Here is a 25,893-nt window from a genome sequence, read left to right on the forward strand (position 1 = left end):
ACATGACAGCTTCCCTTTAAGACATGTTCCTCATCGATTTATGCGATTTTAAGCATTAATTATGTTATTGGATGTATCACCCTGGTTGGCAACCTGTAGCCTACACCATTTGCCAAGAGATTATGTTTAAATTAATGCCTCAATACCGTGTTTGTGGTAGTCGGTTATGAAAAACTGGTGGCCAACCCTTTTAACTGTTCTACATATGTAGTTCTAGAAGTAAGAAAATACTAATTCCAATGCTGGTAATATAATTACAATGTTTAACTATTGGTAATGAATTGTCCTAGTGTGTATAACTTCTTCAAAGCTGATTTATCAACCACTTGAAGATGGTAAAGACTGTGAATTCCTTAATTTGTATGATTATTTATTACATGAACAGTGGGTGTTGTTTTAATAGAGATTTATTATTATTTGGCCAACGTGTTCATGAGATTATGACTAAGCTTGTATGTCCTTTTTAATATTGCAATGATGAATTTCTACATAAGAAGAAATTATACATGAAAATGCATACAGCTTCAAAGACTAGTAAAAACTTATAGTTAACTTAAAGGTTATGGACACCTTTAACTTGTAAAAATATATTTCCATATATGCTAGCGTAGTATTTTTTTTAATTAACCCCTTTCTGGTCTAGGGCGTACTAATACGTATCTGTGCCCTGGCCTTATCGGGCAGATACGTATTAGTACGCCTTGGCGATTTCACAAGTGATGCGGGCGAGATCGCTGCCGGTGTCAGCTGATTGTTACAGCTGACACCCGGTGCTATGTGCCAGGAGCAGTCCCGCACCGCTCCCGGCACATTAACCCCCAGTGGCAAGAGGAGGTAAGCGCGATACTTACCTTCTCTTCCGGAGTCCCGCGGTATCTGAGTCCGGTCCCGGATGTTGCATGGTGACCGGATGTCATCATGACAACATCCGGGTCACCAGGAGGCAGGAAGTTGCTTTGGTCACGCGCAGTGTGTGACCAAAGTAACTTCTGCCTGTGCAGTGCTGACAGGCTGCATAGCACAGAAAAATATAGAAAAAAAATGAAAAAAATAATTAAAAAAAATATATATATTGTACCCATAAATAAATAATCTTATGAAAAAAAAATAAACCAATAAAAGTACACATATTTGGTATCGCCACATCCAGAACAGCCTGACCTATAAAACTGTCCTGCTAGTTAACCCCTTTAGTGAACACGGTAAAAAAAATAAATAAAAAACTAAATATAAAATAATGTTTTATCATCATACTGCCAAACAAAAAATAGAATAAAACGCGATCAAAAAGACGAATGTAAATAAAAATGGCACCACTGAAAACGTCATCTTGTCCTGCAAAAAACAAGCCACCATACAGCTCCAATGGCCGAAAAATAAAAAGTTATATCTCTCAGAATATAGCCTTGCAAAAACAATTCTTTTTTCTATAAAAATAGTTTTTATTGTGTAAAAGCGCCAAAATATATATATAAAAAAAAGTGGTACTGCTGTAAAGGTACTGACCCGAAGAATAAAGCTACCTTATCAATTTTACCACACGCAGAACGGCATAAAAAAAAAAAAAAACAATTCCTGAATTGTTGTTTTTAATTTATTCTGCCTTCTAAAAATCTGAATAGAAAGCGATCAAAAAATGTCACATGCCCGAAAATGGTACCAATAAAAACGTCAACTTTTCCCGCAAAAAACAAGCTGTCACATGACTCTGTCAGCCGAAATATGGAAAAATTATAGCTCTCAAAATATGGCGATGCAAAAACTAGTCTATGTTTTTTTAGTGTGTGACAGCTGTCAATCATAAAAACCCAATATGAATCTGGCATCGCTGTAATTGCACCAACCAGAAGAATAAAGACGTCTAATCACTTATACCGCATGAGGAACAGCGTAAAAGATAAACTTTAGGGTTAGGGTTGTGCTAGGGTTAGGGTTAGGGTTGTGCTAGGGTTAGGGTTAGGGTTGTGCTAAGGTTAGGGTTGTGCTAGGGTTAGGGTTGTGCTAGGGTTAGGGTTGGGCTAGGGTTAGGGTTGTGCTAGGGTTAGGGATGGGCTAGGGTTAGGGTTGTGCTAGGGTATGCACCGAGTACAGCAGGGGCTCAAGTGACATGCTCGAGTATCCGTCCCAAATGTTTTTCAGCTGTTATACAGCCAAAAAAACTCGTGGGGATTGCCTGCCATGCACGAGCAATCCCCGCATGTTTTTTTTGGGGGTGTCTAATAACCATGAAACATGCGGGGCAGGGACTCGGTATGCACCAAGTATCGCGGGTGCTCAAGTGACATGCTCAAGTACTCGATGCAAACGCAAATAGCGAGCACTTGCACTCAAGACTAAAGACAACTTATTCAATATGATGACCTAATGTTATCAAATTCTGTGTCATACCTCTGGGTTCAAAATGTTCACTATACCCCTTGATAAAATCCTGGAGGGGTGTAGTTTCCAAAATGGAGTCACTGGGAGGGGTGGTTTCCACTATTTAGGCACATCAGACATTGCACAACAAATTGCATGGTGAAATTTCTCCTGTTACCCTTGTGAAAATGCAAAATTAGGGGTTGAAAAACATTTTTGTTGGAAAAATGTGAAAATTTTATTTTTACGGTTCAATGTTATAAACTTCTGTGAAGCACTTGGAGGTTCAGGGTGCTCACCACACATTCAGATAAGTTCCCTGGGTGGTCTAATTTCCAAAGTGGGGTCACTTGTGGGGGGTTTCCACTGTTTAGGCACATCAGGGGCTCCCCAAACGCAACATGGTGTCCGCTAATTATTCAAGCAAATTTTATATTCAAAAAGTCAAATGGCGCTCCTTCCCTTCTGAACCCTGTCGTGCCCACAAACAGTGTTTTTTCCTCACATATGGGGTATCTGTGTGCTCAGGGGAAGTTGCAAAACAAATTTTAGGGTTCATTTTTTCCTATTAACCCTGCAAAAATAAAAAATGTGGGTCTAAAGTAACACTTTTGTGAAAAAAAGTTTAATTTTAATTTTTTTCTTCCAATTCCTGTGAAGCACCTGAAGGGTTAATAAACTTCTTGAATGTGCTTTTGAGCACCTTGAGGGGTGCAGTTTTTAGAATGGTGTCACTTTTGTGTATTTTCTGTCATAAAGGCCCCTCAAAGTCACGTCAAATGTGATGTGGTCTCTAAAAAAATGGTTTTGTAAATTTTGTTGTAAAAAAGAGAAATTGCTGGTCAACTTTTAACCCTTATAGCTCCCTACTAAAAAAAAAAAATTGGTTCCAAAATTGTGTTGATGTAATGTAGACATGTGGGAAATGTTATTTATTAACTATTTTGTGTAACATATCTCTGATTTAAGGGCATAAAAATTAAAATTTTGAAAATTGCAAAATTTTCAACATTTTTGCCAAATTTCCAATTTTTTCACAAATAAATGCAAGTGATATCGAAGAAATTTTACCGCTATCATGAAGTACAATATGTCACGAAAAATCCGTCTCAGAATCAGTGGGATCCGTTAAAGCGTTCCAGAGTAATTACTTCATAAAGTGACGGTGGTCAGAATTGTAAAAATTGGCCCGGTCATTAACGTGCAAACCACCCTCGGGGTTAAAGGGGTTAAAAAAATTGTATTAAATTTCAGTCTGCAATCTTTATTCCTTCTTTCATTTTTAGACCTCATGACATGCAGTTTGTAACCTGATCCAAGTTTCAGATTATTCAGGATGCTGCAGTCTTCACTAGCTTTTGTGTATCAACACAACTCCAATAGTGTCCTTCCTCTCTTTGTGCTTTCCTTCTTGTTTACAGCCTGTTTGCTCTGCCCTCTCCGAGTTATTTTCCCCCTTTCCATTACAAATCTATGTACAATCCCCTTTCTTTCTGCAATCTCTAAGGCCCCTTTCACATGTCCGTGTTTCAGGTATGTGTGGCATCTGTTTTTTTTTTTCACGGATACCACATATTCCCATATAATCTATGATGCTGCACACATGTCCGTGTGTGCAGGATGGCACATGGATGGCTCACTGAAGGCACACTGATCCAAAAGACTGATGACACCGGTAATATTTTTTTCCGGTTACGGTATTATACAGACATGTGAAGGGGGCGTAAGACTGAGAGAAGGGAGGGAGATCAGGAACAGAAGTTTTGATGGATTTATATCTTTTTTTTTTTGCAGATCAGTCAGCTACATAAAGGACTTACAGACACTTTGCAGCCTCAAAATAGTGGAATATTTTTAATGAATACAATTTAGAAAGTTTGCACTTTGCACTTAGAAAGCATATAAAAATAAATTCTTTGCAAACGTATAAATATTCTTCAAGTACTTATTCATGCCTGATACACTTTATTATGGTGGATAATATTTGCTATCATTGTATTTAGGTACAGATTGACAATGAGATTCTATTTTCCTGGTGCAATTTTGACAATGAATTGAGGGCTTAGCTATACCGATTCAATGCAAACTCTGTGATTAAATTCAGAGTTTCTTAATGTGAGTAATTCCCTATTAATAAGATACATGTTAGGATACACCTAGAAAATAGCTACACTATATATTTTCCCATCATATAGGCTAAGGGTTTTCTTTACAAAGCCTGCATACTTTTTCTTCTGGGCTGCGTTGGTGTTGCCTAGCTTTAGAAAATTATAAAAAATATAAAAAAAAAAAACGTTTTAATGATCATATACTTGTTTTTTTTTTCTAAAGATGATAGAAAATTAAAATCCCAGAAACAATAGCTATTGATATCTCTGCATCATAATACCACATTAACAAAGAAATGAGCAACAGAATTCTGGAGGAAAACCATTGAGGTTTAAAGAATTGTTCTGTCTCCGTGTCCATTAAATCATTTAGTGTTGAGACTGGCAGCTATGGTTCCAATTAGTGCCAATTGTGATGTTGATTTTTCATCGTGTGGACACCTGCCCACTTAGATTGAACTGAGACCACCAACTCATATTACATAGGCAACTTAATGGCTATCAAAAAGATTTTACTCGAACAATGGAGTAATCAAGGGAAGTTTTGATAGGCAGTGGTTTCACACACTTTATGCAGAATTATAAATCACTCAATGCTTTCTACAGCACTGGGCATGTGGATTGATATCCCCAATTCATAAATATCTATGTTAGAATTATCAAAAGATTCCCTGGAGTTGCCTGCCATAGGTATTACTGTTTTGGAGAAACAAAAAAAGAAAAATATTTGACATTTTATTGTATGCAAGATTTTGGAAATGAGTGTGTTGTATTTATTAATCCACTTGTGCTGTATTCAAGAGGTCAGTAGTACACAACATTATGCAATGTTTAGAATTATGGAACTTTACTGGCCAGAATACTGTTGATTTTCCTTACTTTTATTTTCTTTTATGCAGAATTCATAACCTTTCCGGACATCTTGCCTGGTTGATCTCTAAGCCCTACTCCATTAAGTCATAGTTTCTATAACATACACTGAAGAGGGCTATAAAGCCTGAAACAGTTGTATGCAGGGTGGAATAAAGAGCTCTCCACACCGCTCTCCACAATTAGAAAAAATGTGATTGATAACACTGGCTGAAATGGGAAATGCCTTAACTGCTGCCAAGCAGCTTTTCTCATTTTCTGCACTCAGAATAGAGCCAATCCAGCTTTGAGCAAAATAGCTGAGTCATTTGAGACAGACTGGTTGATAGAGATATACTGCTTAACAGGACTATCTTTTCACATTGAGTCGCCAAGTGTAGCTTTCATAGCAACCAAGCTTTCTTACATTGTTATAGTCATCATCTCAAGGTTAAATGGCTGATGAGCGAAGGGCCTAGAATGGACAAAAAATACCTGGAATCCTCAAACGAATAATTTCTACTTCTATGGTTATCCAAGATTAAAATAAAATGTCTTGTTTACCCTAGAAACTGCACAGCTATTCCAATCAATGAGGTGTATCTTTTATTGTACCCTATTTAACTTGATGATGACCTGCAAACCCAAGTATAGACAAAGTTGGTGTTGTTTCTAAATAAAATAAAATTTGCAGACTCTCTTTTTAATATCCTAAACAACTTTTTTAATGCTACATTTTAATGGAATCTTTTTTAAAGGAAATTTATTGATAGGATCAACCTTTCAAAGCTGTCAATATGAGCAAGAAGGTCATCGAAAGTAAAATAAAATGATATCTTGATATCTATAAGTTGATATTTTTTTCCAGAGAAATACACATTTTTCTTAATATGTAAATGAGCTGTTAAGATGATCTAGGGGCCATAAACAGGCCTCCTTGAGAACCTTCCTGCAGAGTTTTTTTTTAAATAAAAGGGCAAGTTACCAGTGTGAGACATGTAATAACTAACAGTCTGTCCTCGTGATCTACATGTTTCACACTGGTAATTCTTTCTTCATTTAAAATTATCTCTGAAGGCAGATTCTGAGGGAGAGCTGTGTCCGGCCCATAGATCTTAACAGCTTATTTATATATTAAGAAAAATTTGGATTTCTCTGGAATTAGACATCGGATCGCAGATATGGAGGTATCATTTTATTCAACTTATTATGACCTACATGCCCATAGAGGATGCTTAGAAGTGTTGATCCTACTGACAGATGCGCTTTAAGATCCTAGATAACTTTTTTAATGTTACATTTTAATAGAACCATACAAGAAAGAAGATTGAACCAAAGTGAATGTTCATCTGACAACTGTTGAGGGAAAACCATAATGGAGCTGATTCATGAAGACTGGCATTTCTTTCTCCAGTCTTGAAAAAAATACAGGTGAAGTAAAATGGGCCATATTCATCAAGTGGTGCATGTATCTTAATAAATTTGGCGCCACAATCAGATATTTACGCTTGCTATAATTGACTCTACTTTCTAGTGTAAATTATGATGAATTCATCAGGCTGTGTTACAGATCCGGGTGGTGGAACCTCTGTGCTTGCTGCAAGGAGGGACCAGAGGGGCGTAACTAAGTGCCTATTCGGACCGACCCAGGTCACATGGCGGCTTAGTCAACTCCATGAACCAAGGAGGAACCGGGCAGGTGAACCAGGTGCCACTCTGAGACCAACCTTGTGTGAGAGCAGGTGACTCCCACGGGTCAGATGACTGGAGCTGACTGGTACAGTGGGTGAGCACGGTAGGTAGGCTGGCACGGCAGATAACTTGGCAGGTGCTCTGGGTTGGCAGGCTGGCGGGCACAGCAGGTAACTGGCAGGTGCACTGGGTGGGCTGGCAGGCAGGCATGACAGGTAACTGACAGGTGCTCTGTGTAGGCAGGCTGGTGGCCACAGCAGGTAACTGGCAGGTGCTCCGGGTAGGCTGGCTGGCGGGCACGACAGGTAACTGGCAGGTGCTCCAGGTAGGTAGGCTGGCGGGCATGACAGGTAACTGGCAGGTGCTCCGGGTAGGCAGGCTGGTGGCCACAGCAGGTAACTGGCAGGTGCTCAGGGTAGGCTGGCTGGCGGGCACGACAGGTAACTGGCAGGTGCTCCAGGTAGGTAGGCTGGCGGGCATGACAGGTAACTGGCAGGTGCTCCGGGTAGGCAGGCTGGTGGGCACGGCAGGTAAGCAGACTGGCGGGCAGGACTGTTAGACAGACTGGCGGACAGGACTGTTGGACAGACTGGCGGGCACGGAAACTGAGGGCTGAGGAGAGTGTTAGCACACAAACAACAACCTTGCACAGACACCTCCATTTTGGAGGAGGTGCTTAATATAGGGGCAGTCCTCCGGCTATTGGCCGGGGACTCTTTAGGATGACGTGCGCAGCTTCATTAAGAGGGAGGGAGCGTGAGCCCTAAGCACAGTGCCCGGGAAGCTGCACGCAGGGCGCGCCCTAGCAGCAGGAGAACAGTAAGACGCTGGATCGGGACCACGGCGGCGAGGGCAACGGGGTCTCTGCCCGGCAGGAGGCAGAGACGCCGATGCTACAGGCTGTGATTGGGCATATCCCTTGCTCTAAGCTCACATACTTTTTGGAAAAGTGGCAGAGCTGGCATAAATACACAAAAGTTAAATGAACGTGTTTTTTTTAAGTCTCTTTTCTTTTTTTAGCTTGTAGTATTTGTCGATGCTTTTTATACTAAATTTGTCAAAATGGTTCATACGTTTCATGAATTTTTTGCAAAATGATGAATGGGCCTTTTATATCTTTAACCATTTTTGAGACTTTTTAAAACAAAAAGTTTTATGTTTTCTAGATGTTGCAAAAAATGTTCAACAATTTTTGGCGTACATAAAATCAGAGGAGTACACTTGTGATGAATTTTGAGCCTTTTTGAAATGCAGCAAATGATGAATCAGGCGAAAACCCTAAAAACCCTGGAAAACCTAAAGCACGCCCAAAGTGGCGAACTGAAAAATAAACAGGTGAACACATGTAAAATACACACAATTGGGTGCAAATGCAACAATGAATTGAGTCCTAAATGTTGCCCAAAACTTGAGACTTTTCTATGCAAGTTCGCCAGCTTTGTGTAGTAAAACTCAGGATGAATTACCCCCAATACATTTTTACAATATATATGTATACTGCTTCAGTATTGAATAACATATAGTACCTTCACACCTCTTCATGCAAAGTCCTTATGTTGCCCAATGTGACTAATAAGGAACAAATAAGGAATGCGATAAAATGCATCATACCTTAGAAAGGCAGACATTTGAGCAGTGTACAGTATGTATATTTTAGTAATGGGTGGTAAGGCAAGCTTAAAAGGTCTATACATGTTAAACCAAGTGTAACACTGCACTTTGTGATATGTATTAGCATTCGGACACTTTCAAATTTTTGATAAATTGATGTGACAACGTTAACGTCTAAATTCTCAGTATTTCAAGGTCCAGTAAATTTGAAAAGTGACTTTAATGAAAGTGCATATTTTTAGATATGTATGCCTATGGATTAAGGCTAAGCTTTGTAGTTTTCTAATAACAAAATGAGCCACATAGGTTTGTGTAGATGGATTTATTGCTTTCTTTCAGCTATTTCCTGGAAACTAAGAAAATATATAAAAGTATTGATTGTAAAATATTAAGTAAACTCTTTTTTTCTTCATTTTTTATGGTCCCATATTAGAGCATTCTGGTCAGATGCGTGTGAAATAAAAGCCTACATTTTTTAACATGTTTTTGATTTTCTTTGGGAAATTTTTTAATACTCTACTCTTAATATTGAGTTTTAATATAATGTCTACACATCTATTAAATAGAGATGAGCAGAACAGACAAAATTGCATTGATGTAGGCACAGGAAGCAGTTTAAGTAAGACATCCAGACAGCTTTATTAAGACTTCATAAACCACGCAACAAGCAAAAGAAATAAATGGCCTTTCATTGCAGGCAAATCAAAATAAGCAGTTCAAATAACGGCACTTTAGTGATAGTCTAGTACACTCGGCTGGATAGCATCCAGTACACAAACTCAGTCTGGAGACATCACACAGGAGGCCTTCTTACCTCCACACACTGTGCAATAATGGGCTTGACACCTTCTGCCATCATACAGTAGACTCTAAACATAACGTCCATCAGCATTGCCATGTAGTTCTTCAGGCCTATGCTCTACATGGAAGCCAAATTCCTGAAGAGCTAAGAACCACGTGGTCACTCAGGCATTGTTCTCCTTCTTCTCCCGCATCCAGCTCAGTGGGGCATGGTCTGATACCAACCTTGACCAGCTGCATAACAGGTAGTATCTTAAAGTGTCCAATGCCTACTTGATGGCCAAACACTCCTTCTCCACAATGGAGTAATTCTTCTCATTGGAATACAGTTTCCGACTCAGGTACATTATCGAGGGTTCTTCGCCGTTCACTTCCTGAGACAAAACGGCACCTAATCCAACATCTGATGCATCCATCTGGACCACAAACACCTTGGAGAAGTACGGATCAAGTAACACTGGTCATTTACACAGGGCTAACTTCAGTTCCTGGAATACTGTCTCTGCTTCTGGAGACTACTTGGCCATAGCCAGCTTCAAACCTTTAAGAATGTCCATCAGAGGTGCCGCTATCATGGCAAAATTAGGGATGAACCGATGGTAGTAGCCCACGATGCCCAAAAACGCTCTGACCTGCTTCTTTGAAAGCGCTTGTGGCCAATTCTGGATTGCATCAACCTTATTCAGTTGGGGATTGATCTCACCCCTGCCAACGACATAGCCCAAGTGCTTGGCTTTTTCCATCCCTATGGCATATTTCTAAGGGTTGATGGAAAACCATGCCTTCCTTAAAGCATCAAATATTGCCTATATTTTGCCTAGATGGCTTCCCCGCTACTGGCTGAAGATCACGATTTCATCTAGGTAGGTTGATGTGTACTTCTTGTGGGGAGCTTGGATTCGGCCCTTGGCTCTCTGTAAGATGTCTGGAGATCCTTGCAAACCAAACGGCATCCTGACATACTGGAAACAACCATCTGGCATTGAAAATGCCGTCTTCTCCTTGGGGGTCTTCAGAAAGGGGAAACTACTAATGCCCTTCTGTGAGTAGCAATGCATTGAGCTGGCCCTAGCCTTTCAATGAGCTTGTCGACACGGGGCATTGGATATGTGTCAAATTAAGATACATCATTCAGCTTCCGGTAGTCATTGCAGAACCGCCATTCTCCATCTAGTTTCAGCACCAAGACTATGGGACTAGACCAGCTGCCCTTGGACTCTTCAATGACTCCTAAGTTTAACATCTGCTTCACCTCCTTAAAGATTACCTCTTGGAAAGCTTCAGAAATTTGATATGACTTCAAATTCACCCAGACATGAGGCTCTGTGAGGAATTAATGTTCTATTACGTGAGTACAACCCGGCAACTCTGAAAACAGGTCTCTGTTCCAATGAAGCAATTCTCGACACTGCCGGTTTTGGACATGTGATGGCATCTCTGACACCATGAAATCTTTCATATCGGCTTTTCACCAAACACATAGTTTCCATGGGTTCCCTATCTCGCCATGGCTTGATCAGGTTGACATAGTACACTTGGTAGGGCTTCCTCCTCCCTGTTTGGTGCACTTTATAGTTGACATCTCCTACCTTTCGACCACTTTGTGGGGGCTCTGCCACTTGGCCAGAAATTTACTCACCACAGCGGGTATCAGCACTAGTACCCGATTACAAGGGCTAAACTATCTCACCTTTGCCAAGCCTTGACTGTGCCTCTTGCACCCAGAAAAGGTGCTCTCTCATGATAACCATCGCTTCAGCAATCCTTTCTTGCATTTGGGCCACATGCTCGATTATGCTCCTAAAGGGTGTAGCATCTGCTTCGCAGGTGTCCTTTGCTACATCCACAGTCCACTGGGGTGTCAGCCACGGGAAAACCCCATAGAGGCCTGGGGAACTTCTCTGATGGAGAATAGCAGATATGGCATTAGACAATTCCAGTCTCGGTCGTCTTCATCTACGACTTTCTTTAGTATGGCCTTCAAGGTTTTATTAAACCTTTCCACGAGACCATCCATCTGCAGGTAGTACACAGAGGTCCTGATTTGCAGGGCTTTGCACAACTCTCTCATGACTTTCAACATGAACGAAGTCCCTTGGTCCGTCAGGATCTCTTTCGGCAGTCCCATTCAGGAAAAGATTTGGACCAGCTTTTGGGCTATACTCTTAGTGGAGGAGTTTCTTAATGGTACCACCTCACTTTCCACCACAAGTCACAAAACAAGACAAAGTCCAGCCCTATTATAACAGGGTATAATAAGTCTTTGACTACGCCAACCTCATGGGACTCGGTGCCACAGTTTGTGTCTATGACCACTGGGGCCACTGGGTAGTCTTTAGTATCCCCATGGATACATATGATGCGCACCATCTTCCCAGGAATCAGCCAATGAGGAAGTGTGGCTCTCACTAGGGTTACCAAACTTCCCGAGTCCAACAGAACAGTCATTGGCACTCCGTTAACTGATACGGGACATTACTACAACCCCTCGCTGGGTTAAGCGCAGGATATGTATAATGCGAGTAGTGCTGATCAATGCTGCAATCCATCGACTTGGTGGGCATGGGACATGGGGCAGCAATGTAACCGGAGTGTGACTCCTCCAACAACTCACGTTATTAGATTGGGCCTTTGGGAACAATTTAGACGCCCCCCAGATGTGACTTTATTTCCCTTCTTTTGGGTGTCAGCCCCCCTTTGGGAACCCCAGTATGGAGATGTTAAGACCCCTTTCTTCCCCAATAAATTCCTAACTGCCTGGTACCTTTCCACCAGGCCCATCAGGTCATTGGCATTCCGGAGATCTCCCTGGGCAGCCCATGACTGAACCGGCCTCGGGAGTATATGAACCTATCCATGACCACCCTCTCCACCATCTGCGTTGGGGAGGAAGATTCTAGTTGCAACCAATTTTGACCCAGATGTAGGAGGTCGAACAATTGGGACTGGGGAGGTTTGTCACCGTTATAGGTCCAGTGGTGCATCCGTTGCGCCCTGACAGTCAAAGTCACTCCTAAGCTCGCACTCTTTTGCATCCTGCAAGGCCAGGTCATAATAGACCTTCTGCGGTTCCCCCTTAGATATGGCAATAGAGCCTCTGCCCACTGCTTCGGAGGCAATTTCACCTGTTCTGCCACCCTTTCGAAAACTGTCAAGAATGCCTCGATGTCACCACCCAGGGTCATATTTTGCAAGGCTTTCCTTACCATCTTCCTCATGTGTGAATCATCACCTTGACTTGGGGCGGTTGCTCTGCCAGAAATCGCCTCAGCTAGGAGTTCCATCTTCTGCCTGTGCTCCTTCTGCTTTTGATGTTGCCACTGAAGCTGCTGCTTTCGCCATAGCTGTTGCTGCTGGAGATTAGACTACACCAGTTCTTTTACCAGCTCTTCCATATTGTCTGTTTTCTCTCCTACAGTCGCTTTTACCCAAGACATATGGTTTCCCAGCGGCAATCACACGTACTCCTCGGGATTTGTGTCTGTCCTTCTGCACCAACTGTAAAGTTTATACTCACTTGGTTGCATTGAAGTAGGCATGGGAAGCCGTTTAAGTAGTGTCCATGCAGTTTTTTAAGGCTCCATAAACCATGCAACAAGCAAAGGAAATAAATGGCCTGTCAATGCAGGCAAAATAAAATGAACCATTCAAATAACAGCACTTTAGTGATAGTCCAGTACACTCGGGCTGGATAGCATCCAGTATACAAACTTAGTCTAGAGACCACACACAGGAGACCTTCTTACCTCCACACACTGTGCAATAATGATACAGCGGGACTTCCTTATATCCACCATACCATGCCCCAGGGTGGGAATATGTGAGCAGCCAGTCCCATTCATCTCTGTGACTGCTCGTAAACCCGGCTGTTGCGACACCATAGAGTGACCATCTTACAGCCCCAATTTTCTTTGGAAATTCAATTTGCTGAAGAGTTATTCTCCTCTAAGAAAAATACTTCTATTCTCCTCCTCACTCACATCTCTGACCGCTTTGCTCCTCACCATCACCCGTCTAACCATCACTGCATCTTCTGCTCATCGCTGCTTGAGATTACAAAGTGTGCCATGACCTTACATACGCATGCGCAGGACTGGGCCTTTCCAGAGCGGGATGTGGTTTCAGCTGCTGAGCCCGTTTCACACATGGGGACCCAATATAAGCTATACAGTTATGTTCTAAGCCGAAAAGAGGTTACCACTCTAGTAAAAACCCATTTACCCTTAACAGGGTGGATGATGAAATTCAAAATGTAGATTCACTATTAGGATGGGATAAAAATGCTTTTACTATAGCAGTTTCTAATGCTGTAGTTGTAAATTGTCTCAAGCATTTACTTTGGCTCAGATTAAAGACTATGTTGACACTGTTTTTTATATGCAATTAAGGCATTCATTTATATATTTGCAAGATGTGTATAAAAATGTATTAAAACAAAGCATAGTTTGCCAAACAGTTGAATACCTCTTTTCTTGTAAACAGAAATAAAAACATTTTTCTAAATATAAATTGAACAGCATTACATTGAACAGCAGACTACAAATTTTTCAGTAAAGCACAACAAACAAAAAACAATAATATACCACAGAAAACTGTTGATTTCTACAAAATGCTATAAGTAACTAGCTATTGAACCACCCGTTCTACGCCCGGGTGGCGAGCATTTTTATTGGTATATGGTCTCCCATGTTGGTATGTGCTGCCCCCCTCCTGGTATTTGTGCTGCCCCCACCATCCTATCCCGGTATGCGTGGCACCCCTCATCCCCAATCCCGGTATGCGTGGCTCCCCTCATCCCCAATCCTGGCATGCGTGGCACCCCTCATCCCTAATCCTGGTATGCGTGACACCCCTCATCCCCAATCCTGGTATGAGTGGCACCCCTCATCCCCAATCCCGGTATGCGTGGCACCCCTCATCCCTATTCTGGTATGCGTGGCACCCCTCATCCCTATTCTGGTATGCATGGCACCCCTCATCCCAATCCCGGTATGCGTGGCACCCCTCATCCCCAATCCCGGTATGCGTGGCATCCCTCATCCCCAATCCCAGTATGCGTGGCACCCCTCATCCCCAATCCCAGTATGCGTGGCACCCTCATCCCCAATCCCGGTATGCGTGGCACCCCTCATCCCCAATCCCGGTATGCGTGGCACCCTTCATCCCCAATCCCGGTATACGTGGCACCCCTCATCCCCAATCCCGGTATGCGTGGCACCCCTCATCCCCAATCCCAGTATGCGTGGCACCCTTCATCCCCAATCCCGGTATGCGTGGCACCCCTCATCCCCAATCCCGGTATGCGTGGCACCCCTCATCCCCAATCCCAGTATGCGTGGCACCCCTCATCCCCAATCCCGGTATGCGTGGCACCCCTCATCCCCAATCCTGGTATGCGTGGCACCCATCATCCCCAATCCCGGTATGCGTGGCACCCCTCATGCCCAATCCCGGTATGCGTGGCACCCCTCATCCCCAATCCCGGTATGCGTGGCACCCCTCATCCCTATTCTGGTATGCGTGGCACCCCTCATCCCTAATCTGGTATGAGTGGCACCCCTCATCCCCAATCCCGGTATGCGTGGCTCCCCTCATCCCCAATGCCATTATGCGTGGCACCCCTCATCCCCAATCCTGGTATGTGTGTCACCCCTCATCCCAAATCCCTGTATGCGTGGCACCCCTGATCCCCAATCCCGGTATGCGTGGCTCCCCTCATCCCCAATCCCATTATGCGTGGCACCCCTCATCCCCAATCCCGGTATGCATGGTACCCCTCATCCCCAATTCCGGTATAAGTGGCACCCCTCATCCCCAATCCCGGTATGCGTGGCACCCCTCATCCACAATCCCGGTATGCGTGGCACCCCTCATCCCCAATCCCGGTATGCGTGTCACCCCTCATCCCCAATCTCGGTATGCGTGGCACCCCTCATCCCCAATCCTGGTATGCGTGTCACCCATCATCCCCAATCCCGGTATGCGTGGCACCCCTCATCCCCAATCCCGGTATGTGTGCCACCCCTCATCCCCAATCCCGGTATGCGTGGCACCCCTCATCCCTATTCTGGTATGTGTGGCACCCCTCATCCCCAATCCCGGTATGCGTGGCTCCCCTCATCCCCAATGCCATTATGCGTGGCACCCCTCATCCCCAATCCTGGTATGTGTGTCACCCCTCATCCCAAATCCCGGTATGCGTGGCACCCCTCATCCCCAATCCCGGTATGCGTGGCTCCCCTCATCCCCAATCCCATTATGCGTGGCACCCCTCATCCCCAAAACCCGGTATGCGTGGCACCCCTCATCCCCAATCCCGGTATAAGTGGCACCCCTCATCCCCAATCCTGGTATGCGTGGCACCCCTCATCCCCAATCCCGGTATAAGTGGCACCCCTCATCCCCAATCCCGGTATGCGTGTCACCCCTCATCCCCTATCCTGGTATGCGTGGCACCCCTCATCCCCAATCCTGGTATGCGTGGCACCCCTCATCCCCAATCCTGGTATGCGTGGCACCCCTCATCCCCAATCCTGGCATGCGTGGCACCCCTCATCCCCAATCCTGGTATGCGTGGCACCCCTCATCCCCAATCCTGGTGTGCGTGTCACCCCTCATCCCCAATCCCGGTATGCGTGGCACCCCTCATCCTCTATCCTGGTATGCGTGGCACCCCTCATCCCCAATCCTGGTATGTGTGTCACCCCTCATCCCAAATCCCGGTATGCGTGGCACCCCTCATCCCCAATCCCGGTATGCGTGGCTCCCCTCATCCCCAATCCCATTATGCGTGGCACCCCTCATCCCCAATCCCGGTATGCGTGGCACCCCTCATCCCCAATCCCGGTATAAGTGGCACCCCTCATCCCCAATCGCGGTATAAGTGGCACCCCTCATCCCCAATCCCGGTATGCGTGGCACCCCTCATCCCCAATCCCGGTATGCGTGTCACCCCTCATCCCCTATCCTGGTATGCGTGGCACCCCTCATCCCCAATCCTGGTATGCGTGGCACACCTCATCCCCAATCCTGGTATGCGTGGCACCCCTCATCCCCAATCCTGGCATGCGTGGCACCCCTCATCCCCAATCCTGGTATGCGTGGCACCCCTCATCCCCAATCCTGGTGTGCATGTCACCCCTCATCCCCAATTCCGGTATGCGTGGCACCCCTCATCCCTATTCTGGTATGCGTGTCACCCCTCATCCCCAAACCTGGTATGCGTGTTACCCCTCATCCCCAATTCTGGTATGCGTGGCACCCCTCATCCCCAATCCTGGTATGCGTGTCACCCCTCATCCCCAATCCCGGTATGCGTGGCACCCCTCATCCCTATTCTGGTATGCATGTCACCCCTCATCCCCAAACCTGGTATGCATGTTACCCCTCATCCCCAATCCCGGTATGTGTGGCACCCCTCATCCCTATTCTGGTATGCATGGCTCCCCTCATCCCTATTCTGGTATGCATGGCTCCCCTCATCCCTATTCTGGTATGCATGGCTCCCCTAATCCCGGTATGCGTGGCACCCCTCACCCCCCCACTATACACACATTCCCCAAAAAATAAACAGTTATACTCACCTTTCTTCTCTGTACTCCAGCGCTGCAGCGTCCTGTTCTGCCGGAGGCCGGGGGAGGAGTGCGGCGACAGAGCACCGCGCTGTCCGGCGCCAGAGCACCGCGCTGTCCAGCGCCATTTTGCTAAAGACACACTGTAAATGTGTCTTCAGTAAAATGGCGCCGGGTAGCGCTATGCGCACGCGCCGATCCGACGTCTCACTCCGCCCCCGGTCTCCGCTGAAGAGAGGCGCTGCGGCAACGCTCTTCCTGGTCAGGTAAGTACACTGTGTTCCAAATTATTATGCAAATAATATTTTCTCAGATTTTCCCAAATTACCTATATGAATTGCAGTCGTTGTAATTTTCCAGTCAAATAACTATTAGAGTACAATTGAAAGGTTTTTGTACAAACTGCCTATGATAACAGTATATTTTTAAAAAAATAAAAAACTCAAACTGCACTCAAAATGCATGTTCCAAATTATTATGCACAGCAGAGTTTTCAACCTTTTCATTTTAATAAAGAACAAAAAAATGGTCATTTTTTAAATTATAAGCATTAGCAGGTTATTACAAACTGAAATCAAACAGTTTTCAACTCAAAACTTTATTCTAGGTGATGTTACATTTTCACATAGGACCCCTTGTTCGAAAGGAGCTTCTGAACTCTCTCGTCCATTGAATTTGTCAGGTTTTGGATGGTTTCTGCTTTAATTGTTTTGCATGAGGACAGAATACTCTCCCAGAGCTGTTGCTTAGATGTAAACTGCCTCCCGCCATCATAGACACTCCTTTTGATGATGCTCCAGAGGTTCTCAATGGGGTTGAGGTCAGGGGAGCATGGGTGCCACACCATAAGTTTGTCCCCCTTTATGCCCATTTGTCATATGGTAAGGATTTCATACTAGGACCGTCCCGAATAGGGTAACCTTGACACTGTGGGATGTTTTTTACATTTTTTTATCACAATTGTGTTAACTAAGTATCCTATGTTATTTTCATGCACTATTGCTATTTATTTATTTACTGCAGGTTATTTGCTCATTTTATTTGTATCTTAGGTTTTGTCTGTTTAGGAGCCAGTGTGAACATGCGCCTACATGTTGCATGCGCACCAACTTATATTCAAGCTTATGTCTTTAGGTTTTTGATTCAGGTTTTTGCACTCTGTGTAAATAAGGGTGTGGCCTCCCTTTTCTTTGAGCTGGACATTATGTTTATGTAGGTCTCCATGGCTGGGTGTCCATTAGTCGAGGCCTCAGTCCTGCTCATTTGACATAGGGTAAGATTTTAATACTAGAGGTTAGGACCGTCCCGAATAGGGTCACCTTGACGCAATAGGATTGCTTTTACATTTTTTTGATCAAAATTATGTTAACTAAGCACCCATTATTATTTTCATGCACTATTGTTATTTATTTGTTTACTGCAGGATATTTGCTCATTTTGGGGTATCGGCGTGCTTAGGAGAAGTTGCACAACAAAATGTATGGTCTATTTTCTACTGTAACCCTTGTGAAAAATGAAACATTTGGGGCAAAACAAACATTTTTGAGGGAAAAGTGTATTTTTTCTTTTTCACGGCTCAACGTTGTAACATTCTATGAAGCACCTGTGGGATCACGGTGCTCACTACACCTCTAGATGAATTCCTTGAGGGGTGTAGTTTTCAAAATGGGTAATTTGTGGGAGTTTTCCACTTTTTAGGCACATCAAGTGCTTTGCAAACGCTACATGGCATGCGCTATCTATTTCAGCCAATTTTGCACTCCAAAAGGCAAATGGTGCTCCTTCCCTTCCGAGCCCTGCCGTATGCTCAAACAGTAGTTTTCCACCACATATGGGTAATCAGCGTACTCAGAATAAATTGGTAAACAAATAGTATGGTCCATTTTTTCTCCTGTTATCCTTGTAAAAATTAAAAATTTGGGCCAAAACCAACATTTTTGCAGGAAAAAATATTTGTTCATTTTCATATCTCAACATTGTAAAATGCTGTGATGCACCTGTGGGTTCAAGGTGCTCTCCACACCTCTAGATAAGTTCCTTGAGTGGTGTAGTTTCCAAAATGGGGTCACATATAGGGGTTTCCACTGTTTTGGCACAACACGACATGGAGTCTGCTGTCACTGCAAACACTACATGGAGTCTGCCATCGATTCCAGCCCATTTTGTGTTCAAAAAGTCAAATGCTGCTCCTTCCCTTCCGAGCCCTGCCGTGACCCGAAACAGCAGTTTTCCACCACATATGGGGTATCGACGTACTCAGGAGAAATTGCACAACAAATTATATCATCGATTTTCTTCTGTTACCCTTGTGAAAATTCAAAATTTGGGGCTAAATCAACATTTTTGTGGGAAAAAGTAAAATTTTCATTTTTTCAACTCCTGTGAAGCACCTGAAGGGTTAATAAACTTATTGAATATGGTTTTGAGCACTTTGAGTGGTGCAGTTTTTTAAAAAGTTGTCACTTTTGAGTATTTTCTTTCATACAGGCCCCTCAAAGTCACTTCAAATGTGATGTCACTAAAAAAATAGTTCTTGTTAATTTTGTTGGAAAATTGAAAAATCAGTATTTTAACCCTTCTAACTTCCTAATAAAAAAAATTAGATTGCAAAAATGTTGCTAATCTAAAGTAGATATGTGGGAAATGTTATTTATTACCTATTTTGTGTGATATACACTATCTGGTTTAATGGCATAAAAATGTAAAGTTTGAAAATTGCAACACTTTCTACATTTTCATCAAAATTCCGATATTTTCACAAATAAACGCAAAAAAATATCAGCCTAAATTTACTATCATGAAGTACAATGTGTCGCAAAATTAAAAATCTCATAATCAATGGGATATGTAAGCATTCCAGAGTTATTACGACAGAAAGTGACACTGGTCAGAATTGTAAAATTTGGCCTGGTCAGAAAGGTGAAAACAGGTTCGAGGGTAAAGGAGTTAGAATTAAAAAATGGTCAAATTATAATTCTTAGTCATTTGTGATCTGTGCAGAACACTGACTCAAACTGATGATACTGCTGATAGAGGTAACATCATTCGGCTGTGACTATGATGTTCCACATATTCCTTAACCGCTTCCCGACCACCCACTGTAGATAAACGTCCGCGCTGCCTGGGCTCTGTGCAGCGCGGACGTTTAAAAACGGTGGGTGGTCCCGCAGCGCTCAGGACCCCCAGGGTCTTGCAAGCGGTGCAGAGCGATAGCTCTGACAGGGAACATCATCGGGACCTGATTGGATCAGGTCCCAGTGATGTTAACCCTTTGCTGTCTTCTATATGCCGCGATCTATAGTGATCGCGGCATATAGAAGACAGCAGAAGGAGAGGGAGTCGTCCACTTACCTCTCCGACGGCCCCCTTATACCTTCCAGGACCTGACGTTGCTATGGCAGCTGGAGGTCACATGACTGCCTCCAGATCTGCCATATATGGTGTCCTGCCTGGCTGAGCCTGCAGCTGAAGCCAGGCAGGAGACTGACTGTGAAACAGTCAGGGAAGATCTCATGTAATGTAATACATGTCTATTACATTACATGAGATCAGTGATCAGAAAAATAAAAATTAATGTCCCATACAGGGACTAAGTAAAAATGTAAAAAAAAAGTAAAAACAAATGTTTTTAAACTGTTAAAAAAAATTGCAAAATAAATAAAAATAAATAAATAAAATATTAAACCGATAAATCCGTATATTTATGCAAAAATAAAAAAAGTACACATATTTGGTATCACCGCGTCCGAAACAACCCGAGCTATAAAACTGTCACACTAATTAACTCCTTTTGTGCACACCGTAATAAAAATAAATAAAAAACGGAGCAAAAAACTATGCTTTTTCCTCATATCGCCAAACAAAAAGTGGAAAAAATGCGATCAAAAAGCAAAATGGAAATAAAAATTGTACCGCTGAAAACGTCATCTTGTTCCGCAAAAAATAAGCCGCCATACAGCTCCATCAGCCAAAAAATAAAAAAGTTATACCTCTCAGAATAAAGCAATGCAAAAAAAATATTTTTTCTATAAAATGGTTTTATTGTGTAAAAGCGCCAAAACATAAAAAAATATACAGTAAGTGTAGTATCGCTGTAAACATACTGACCCGAAGAATAATGCTGCCTCATCACTTTTACCACACGCAGAAAGGCATAAAAAAAAACCTCAAAAAACAATTCCTGAATTGTTGGTTTTTGTTAATTTTACCTCCCAAAAAACGGAATAGAAAGCGATCAAAAAATGTCATGTACCCAAAAATGGTACTAATAAAAATGTCAACTTGTCCCGCAAAAAACAAGCCATCACATGACTCTGTCGGCCGAAATATGGAAAAATTATAGCTCTCAAAATATGGCGATGCAAAAACTAGATTTTGCAAAAAAAAGCATCTTTTAGTGTGTGACAGCTGTCAATCATAAAAACCCGATCTAAATCTGGTATCTGTGTAATCGCACCGACCCGAAGAATAAAGTAATCTAATCAGTTATATCACACTAGGAACGGCGTAAAAAATAAATAAAACCAATTCTTCACCTGCTACTGATTAGTTTATTATGTCTCCCAAAGATCGCAGTAAGGCGCAGAGCCTTACATTTATCCTGCGCTCTGCGCTAAGCACTTACCCCAGAGTTTCCATGTAAATCTCTGAAATATGTGATTCAGCCAGAACCCATGACGGAATATTACCTGTAATGAGGCAGATATAGGCACTGTGGATGCCGTCTGGCCTGGGATCCCACGGTGTCATTTGTTTTAGGCGTGCATAAAAGTGCGGTTGGCCACAGTTTTGTGCACTTCTGAAAAAAAGGACACTGCTAAACAGAGGCCAGATGGAGTCCAGAGTAACTCTGCTGCCTCATTACAGTGAATGGATCCTGCAGGGGTTTCATCTGAATTAGAATCATAGAATAGAATCATAGAATGGTAGAGTTGGAAGGGACCTCCTGGGTCATCTGGTCCAACCCCCTGCTCAAAGCAGGATTCACTAGATCATCTCAGACAGATGTCTGTCCAGCCTCTGTTTGAAGACGTCCATTGAAGGGGAACTCACCACCTCTCGTGGCAGCCTGTTCCACTCATTAATCACCCTAACTGTCAAAAAGTTTTTTCTAATATCTAATCTGTGTCTCCTCCCATTTAGTTTCATCCCATTGCTTCTAGTCTTTCCTTGTGCAAATGAGAATAAAGATGATCCTTCTACAATGTGACAGCCCTTGACATATTTGTAGACAGCTATTAAGTCTCCTCTCAGTCTTCTTTTTTGCAAGCTAAACATTCCCAAATCCTGCAACCGTTCCTCATAGGACATGGTTTGCAGACCAGTCACCATTCTGGTCGCTCTTCTCTGAACTTGCTCCAGTTTGTCTATGTCTTTTTTAAAATGTGGTGCCCAAAACTGTACACAGTATTCCAGATGAGGTCTGACCAAAGAGGAGTAAAGACCGATAATGACTTCACGTGATCTAGACTGTATGCTTCTGTTAATACATCCCAGAATTGTATTTGCCTTTTTTGCTGCTGCATCACACTGTTGACTCATGTTCAGTCTATGATCTATTAGTATACCTAAGTCTTTTTCACATGTACTGTTGCTTAGCTCTATTCCTCCCATTCTGTATATGCTTTTTTCATTTTTATTGCCCAGATGTAGTACTTTGCATTTTCCCTGTTAAAAACCATTCTGTTGGTTGCTGCCCACTGCTCCAGTTTATTTAGGTCTTTTTGAATCCTCTCTCTCTCTTCTCTAGTATTAGCTATCCCTCCTAGCTTTGTGTCATCAGCAAATTTAATCAGTTTACCCTCAATTCCTTCATCTAAATCATTGATAAAGATGTTGAACAATACAGGTCCCAGGACGGAGCCCTGTGGTACCCCACTTGAGACATTCATCCAGCTGGATGTGAAGCCATTTACAACCACCCTTTGAGTCCGATCACTAAGCCAGTTATGAATCCACCTAACAGTTGCCTGGCCCATTGCATACTTGGTCATTTTTTCAATAAGGATGGTGTGAGATACTTTGTCAAATGCTTTGCTGAAGTCAAGATATACTATATCTACAGCATTTCCCTGATCTACCCAGTCAGTGATTCTGTCATAGAAGGAAATTAAGTTAGCCTGACATGACTTGTTAGTTACAAACCCATGCTGACTCTGGTTAATCACTTCATTCTTATCCATGTACTTACATACATGTTGTTTAATAATTTGTTCAAAGATCTTTGCTAGTATAGAAGTCAGACTCACCGGCCTATAGTTACCTGGGTCCACCTTCTTCCCCTTTTTGAAGATAGGAACAACATTTGCTCTTCTCCAGTCTTCTGGGACTTCTCCTGTTCTCCAAGAATTTTCAAAGATTATGGAGAGTGGTTCTAAAATTTCTTCTACGATCTCCTTCAGTACTCTGGGGTGTAATTCATCTGGACCTGGAGACTTGAACTCATTTATGTTAGCTAAATATTCCCTCACAATCTTTCTGTTTACAGATAACTTGGATTCCTCTATTCCTTTAAAAGGACAGTGAAGATCAGTTGATGTTACATTTTCTTTCTGAGAGAAAACAGATGCAAAATAGGAATTAAAAAGTTCGGCCTTCTCAACATCCTCTCTTACCATTTCTCCATTTTCATCCTGTAAAAATCTTATAGCATCTTTGACTTTTCTTTTACTTTTGACATACCCCCAAAATCCTTTTCTATTGCTTTTGACATCTCTTGCAAGCCTTAATTCATTGTCAGCTTTAGCTAACCTGATACGTGCCCTGCAGGATCTGCAGACTGCATTATAATCTTTTTTAGATATGCCTCCCTCTTTCCATTTAATAAACATTTCTTTCTTTCTTTTTAGCATGTGTTTAAGTTCTGTGTTAATCCATCCTGGTTTCCTTAAATGCTTCCCATTCTTTCTACTTTTCGGGATTGTTAACGATTGTGCTTTGAGAATCTCATTTTTAAAAATTTCCCATCATTCCTGGACATTTTTGTCCTTAAGGACATCCAGCCATTGGATCCCTCCTATTCTCTTTCTGAGTCTCTTAAAATCTGCCTTTCTAAAATCTAACCTTGAAGTTTGAGTCTTCACATGTCTTCCTCCTCTAGTTATCCAAAATTCTATAATAGCATGGTCGCTGCCTCCTAGGGTCCCAGCCACTTTTACCTCCTCAACCATTTCCTCCCTGTTTATAAGGATTAGATCCAAAGTAGCAGATCCCCTTGTTTTCTCCCCTACCTTTTGGAAGATAAAGTTGTCAGCAAGAGAGGATAAGAATTTGCTTGACCTGTTAGTTTTACTTGAGAGAGATTCCCAACAAATGTCTGGATAGTTGAAATCTCCCATGACCACTACGTCATATTTTTTGGAGAACTTGGTCATTTGATACATAAAGAGTTCATCCATATCTTCAGCTTGCCCAGGTGGCCTGTAGTAAATGCCTACAATGGTGTCCTTTCCGTTGTTCTCTCCTTGTATTCTTACCCAAACAGTTTCCACAGAACTCCCAGTCTCTGAAGCTTCAATCTCTGTGCAGATATACGCTTTTCTAACATACAATGCAACACCTCCTCCTCGTTTATCAAGTCTGTTTCTTGCAAATAAGTTGTATCCTTTTAGCCTTTTATTCCAATCATGTGTATCATCCCACCAAGTTTCAGTGATTCCAATGACATCATATTCCTTTTCCTGCATTAGTAGTTCCAATTCTCCTTGTTTGTTGCCCATGCTTTGTGCATTTGTATAAAAACATTTTAGTTTGTGATTGGTTTCTCTTCCTCCCATATTTTTATTATTTAAATTGTTTTGTCTTTGTTCTTCCTTTCCACTTCCAGTAGCAGAGATCTCAATAGTATTTGTCAGCTGTATGGCTTTTTCTGGCCTTTTGTTTCCCTTCCCACATTGTTCTAGTTTAAAGCTCTCCTGATGAGTGTAGCAAGGCGACTTCCAAATACATGTTTTCCAGTCTTCGTAAGGTGCACCCCATCTCTAGCAAGTAGTCCATCGTATAGGTAATTCATTCCGTGATCCAGAAATCCAAATCCTTGTTGACGGCACCATCGACGTAGCCAGTTGTTCACCTGTAGAATCTTATTCCACCTCATTGTTCCATGGCCATCCACTGGGAGGATGGATGAGAAGACCACCTGCGCTCCCAATTCTTTCACTTTCTTGCCTAAGTCTTCAAAGTCACTGCAGATGGTTTCCAGGTCCTTTCTTGCGGTGTCATTTGTCCCCACATGTATTAGCAGGAATGGGTAGTGATCTGTAGGTCTGAAGAGTCTTGATATCCTGTCAGACACATCTTTAATTTTTGTTCCTGGAAGACAGCACATTTCTCTTGAGGTTATGTCTGGTCTGCAGATAGCGGCCTCTGTTCCTCTTAACAGGGAATCCCCCATGACCACCACTCTCCGTTTTTTCTTCACAACATTCTTCTTTCTCCATCCAGGAGGATTCTGAGGGCTTACAAGGTTATTCATTGCTGGCAAAGTCTTATTTTGCTGTATTTCTTCCTGGTTCTCCTGCGTGAGAGCCTGGTACTGGTTCCTGAGCAGTATGGGTGCTGACTGCCTCTCGATCCTCCTGCTTCTGTGGGTCACATGCTTCCATTCCTCTGTTTCGTCAGGTGCAGTTCGAATTTCTTCTCTTTCTGAATCATGAAGAGATAATTCTGCTCTGTCTAAGAATTCTTCACCTTCCTTAATGATTTTCAAGGTAGTTAACCTCTCTTATAGATTTCGCAACTTTTCCTCCAACAGGGACACAAGCTTGCATTTCTGGCATGTGAAGTTTGGCTTTTCCACTGGCAAGTCTGTGAACATGTAGCAGGATATGCAGCTCACCAAATGGCTCCTGGACTCTTCCATGTTCTTATTGTTAATATTCTGAAAACAGTGAAAAAAGCTTAAA

General features: G+C 42.8%; 1 protein-coding gene across 6 annotated transcripts in view; it reads left to right on the forward strand.

The window, feature by feature from the left end:
* The window catches only part of SOX2 (SRY-box transcription factor 2), a 1,587,917-nt gene that overhangs the window by 1,247,179 nt on the left and 314,845 nt on the right, over nt 1-25,893 (forward strand). Inside the window, exon 6 of one of the 6 annotated variants that reach the window (XR_012318390.1) lies at nt 6,624-6,746. The exons of the other annotated variants lie outside the window; for them this stretch is intronic. The gene's annotated coding sequence lies outside the window, so the exon portion shown is untranslated. The remainder of the gene's footprint in view (nt 1-6,623; nt 6,747-25,893) is intronic. 6 annotated transcript variants of the gene reach the window in all.

This window comes from Phyllobates terribilis, unplaced genomic scaffold, assembly GCF_046119375.1.
Source record: "Phyllobates terribilis strain yellow unplaced genomic scaffold, ASM4611937v1 Scaffold_3__8_contigs__length_932513732, whole genome shotgun sequence".
NCBI lineage: Eukaryota > Metazoa > Chordata > Amphibia > Anura > Dendrobatidae > Phyllobates > Phyllobates terribilis.